Source organism: Oncorhynchus gorbuscha, linkage group LG25 (genome assembly GCF_021184085.1).
Source record: "Oncorhynchus gorbuscha isolate QuinsamMale2020 ecotype Even-year linkage group LG25, OgorEven_v1.0, whole genome shotgun sequence".
Classification (NCBI taxonomy): Eukaryota; Metazoa; Chordata; class Actinopteri; order Salmoniformes; family Salmonidae; genus Oncorhynchus; species Oncorhynchus gorbuscha.
The window spans coordinates 47,752,231-47,756,608 of record NC_060197.1 but is presented as its reverse complement, the minus strand read 5'-3'; positions in this window follow the sequence as shown (position 1 = coordinate 47,756,608).

Here is a 4,378-nt window from a genome sequence, read left to right as displayed (position 1 = left end):
GCTGCTGGTGCTGGGTGGAATGACAGGACCCTGATGGACCATTACCGGTCTAGTCTCCGGGAGGATGTCCGCCGGGAGCTAGATTGCAGAGACACAACTCTCTCCCTGGATGAACTTATAGACATGTCTATTCGATTGGACAACCTGCTAGCTGCCCGTGGGCGTTCAGAAGGGGTTCTGTTAATTCCACCTTCCAGCTCTCCCACTCCCACTCAGATGGAGTTGGGAGGAGCTGCATCTAGGGGGACCAGAGGGGGCTCCTCCTGCTCCTATTGTGGACGGAGAGGACACACTTCGGACCGGTGTTGGAGGAGTCCCTCTGGGAGTCGAGATGGTCGGCGGAACACTCCTCGGCCACCCCAGGTGAGTAAGCACCAAACTCACTCAGAGCTCCCTATTGGTCACATGTTTTTGTTAATTTTTTTCCCTGCGTTTTTCCCCTCTCTTCAGCATAAGGCGCTAGTCGATTCAGGCGCAGTTGGGAGTTTTATGGATTGTGGACTCGCCCGTAAATTGGGTATTCCGTTAGTGCAGATAGACCCACCTATCCCCGTGCACTCCTTAGATAGCCGACCGTTAGGGTCAGGGAGGCCACGATTCCGCTGGACATGGTAACGCAGGGGAATCATAGGGAGAGGATCAGTTTCTACCTTATTGATTCACCTGGGTTCCTGGTGGTGTTGGGGGTTCCCTGGCTGGCTATTCACAATCCCGTTATTTCCTGGAAACAGAGGGCTCTTAAGCGGTGGTCAGACAAGTGTTCAGAGAGGTGTATAGGAGTTTCCATCGGTGCCACGACGGTGGAGAGTCCAGACCAGGTTTCCACCGTGCGCATTCCCCCAGAATATGCCGATTTGGCTATCGCTTTTAGTAAGAAGAAAGCGACCAAATTACCACCTCATCGACGGTGGGATTGCGTGATAAACCTCCAGGAGAACGCTGCACTTCCCCGGAGTCATGTGTACCCACAGGAGGAGACGTTGGCTATGGAGACATATGTCACGGAAGCTCTGAGACAGGGGAACATTCGGCCCTCCATGTCACCTGTCTCCTCGAGTTTCTTTTTTGTGAGGAAAAAGGAGGGAGGTCTGCGTCCGTGCATTGATTATCGAGGTCTCAATTCGATCACCGTGGGTTTTAGTTATCCGCTACCTCTCATCGCTACGGCGGTGGAATCATTCCACGGAGCGCGTTTCTTCACAAAACTGGACCTCAGGAGCGCGTATAATCTGGTGCGTATTCGGGGAGGAGACGAGTGGAAAACAGCGTTTAGTACCACATCAGGCCACTATGAGTACCTCGTCATGCCGTATGGGTTGAAGAATGCTCCAGCCGTCTTCCAATCCTTTGTAGATGAGATTCTTAGGGACTTGCACGGGCAGGGTGTGGTAGTCTATATTGATGACATCTTGATTTATTCTACCACACGCGCCGCGCATGTTTCCTTGGTGCGCAGGGTTCTTGGGCGACTGCTGGAGCATGACCTATACGTCAAGGCTGAGAAATGTGTGTTCTCCAAACCAGCCGTTTCCTTCCTGGGTTATCGCATTTCCAGCTCGGGGATGATGATGGAGTGTGACCGTGTTAACGCCGTGCGTAATTGGCCGACTCCGACCACGGTAAAGGAGGTGCAGCGGTTTTTAGGGTTTGCCCATTACTACCGGAGGTTTATCCGGGGTTTTGGTCAAGTAGCGCCCATTACCTCACTGCTGAAGGGGGGACCAGTGCGTCTGCGGTGGTCAGCAGAGGCTGATGGAGCCTTCAACCAGTTGAAGGTACTGTTCACCGGAGCTCCCGTGTTGGCGCATCCGGACCCTTCGTTAGCATTCATAGTGGAGGTGGATGCGTCCGAGGCTGGAGTTGGAGCCGTGCTGTCTCAGCGCTTGGGCACGCCACCGAAGCTCCGTCCCTGCGCTTTCTTTTCTAAGAAGCTGGGTTCGGCGGAGCGGAACTATGATGTGGGGGATCGGGAGTTACTAGCTATGGTAAAGGCCCTGAAGGTGTGGAGACACTTGCTTGAGGGGGCTAAACACCCTTTTCTCATCTGGACTGACCACCATAATCTGGAGTATATTCGGGGAGCGAGGAGACTGAATCCACGTCAGGCTAGGTGGGCCATGTTCTTTACATGTTTTAGATTTACGATCTCTTACAGACCAGGTTCCCTCAACACTAAGGCCGACGCGCTGTCCCGTCTCTATGACACCGAGGACCGGTCCATCGAACCCACTCCCATCCTTCCAGCCTCTCGGCTGGTGGCCCCAGTGGTATGGGAGGTGGACGCGGACATCGAGCGGGCGTTGAGGGTTGAACCTGCGCCTATACAGTGTCCAACTGGTCAAAGTTACGTACCGCTTGGTGTCCGTGATAAATTGATTCGGTGGGCTCACACACTACCGTCTGCGGGTCATCCGGGGATTGATAGGACAGTGCGGGGTCTTAGGGGGAAATACTGGTGGCCCACTTTAGCTCGGCATGTGAGGCTCTATGTCTCCTCCTGTTCGGTATGCGCACAGAGTAAGGCTCCTAGGCACCTTCCTAGAGGGAAGTTACAGCCCCTCCCGGTTCCACAATGGCCATGGTCCCATCTCTCGGTAGATTTCCTTACTGATCTTCCCCCATCTCAGGGGACACTACCGTTGTGGATCGGTTCTCTAAGTCCTGCTGTCTCCTCCCATTGCCTGGTCTTCCTACGGCCCTACAGACTGCAGAGGCTCTATTTACCCACGTCTTCCGGCACTATGGGGTTCCAGAGGATATAGTCTCCGATCGAGGTCCCCAGTTCACGTCCCGGGTTTGGAAGGCGTTTATGGAGCGTCTGGGGATCTCGGTCAGCCTTACCTCTGGTTATCACCCCGAAAGTAATGGGCAGGTGGAGAGAGTAAACCAGGAAGTGGGTAGGTTTCTGAGGTCGTATTGCCAGGACCGGCCAGGAGAATGGGCGAGGTACGTTCCGTGGGCAGAATTGGCCCAGAACTCTCTTCGGCATTCGTCCACGAATATGTCGCCATTCGAATGCGTACTGGGCTACCAGCCGGTCCTGGCTCCGTGGCATCAGAGTCAGACCGAGGCTCCTGCGGTGGAGGAGTGGGCACAGCGCTCTAGAGAGACCTGGCGGGCAGTCCAGGATTCTCTCAGGCAGGCCAGTGAAAGGCAGAAGAGAGACGCTGACCGCCACCGCAGTGAGGCCCCGGTGTTCGCACCAGGGGACAGGGTCTGGCTCTCGACCCGAAACCTGCCCCTCCGCCTGCCGTGCCGGAAGCTGGGGCCGCAGTGTGTAGGGCCATTTAAAGTCCTGAGGAGGATAAACGAGGTGTGTTATAGATTACAACTTCCCTCTTATTATCGCATTAACCCCTCGTTTCATGTGTCTCTCCTCAGGCCGGTGGTAGCTGGTCCCCTACAAGACAATGAGGTACCGGAGGTCCCTCCACCCCCTCTGGACATCGAGGGGTCCCCGGCGTACACAGTACGAGCTATTCTGGACTCGAGACGCCGGGTGTGGGGTCTGCAGTACCTCATGGACTGGGAGGGGTACGGTCCGGAGGAGAGGTGCTGGGTACTGGGGAGGGACATTTTAGATCCTTCCCTCTTGAGGGATTTCCACCGCCTCCACCCGGATCGCCCTGCGCCTCGTCCTCCGGGCCGTCCTCGAGGCCGGGTTCGGCGCGCTGCGGGAGCCGCGCGTCAGGGGGGGGGGTACTGTCACGAACCTCTCTGAAGAGGGTGCCTCTTCCTGTTCGGGCGGGGCTCGGCGGTCGTCGTCACCGGCCTATTAGCTGCCATCGATTCCTTTTCCGTTTGTATTGGTTAGTGGTTAATTGGGTACACCGGTTTTGTATTAGGGTTTGTTTGTAGGGTATTTAAGGGCACTAGGCCCGCTGGGTATTTTGTGCTTGTTTTTTGTTACTCTGTGTTTGATGGTGTGGTTTGTTTTCTTATTCTTTATTCTCTGGTCTATTTTGTCCTGTTGTTTTGGACTGGCAACGTATATACGCCCTGTGTGTTGGCGGGATCATTTTCCGGTTGCACCGGTGTAATATATTTGATAAACGACAGAACCCTGCTCTCTGCGCCTGATTCCATCCACCACTCTTAGTTTTTCGTAACAGTGTGTGTGTGTGTGAGATGGGATGTATGTTTTGTGAGTGAGTGTGTGTGGGGATGTGTGTGTGTGTGTGTGTGTGTGTGTGTGTGTGTGTGTGTGTGTGTGTGTGTGTGTGTGTGTGTGTGTGTGTGTGTGTGTGTGTGTGTGTGTGTGTGTGTGTGTGTGTGTGTAGTTGGTGAACAGCAGCCCTGCTGTGGTTTAGCTGACGTCACCCTCACTTCCTCTCTATCTCCTCCTCCTCTTCTCTCTATCTCTCTTCTGTCTTCTCCA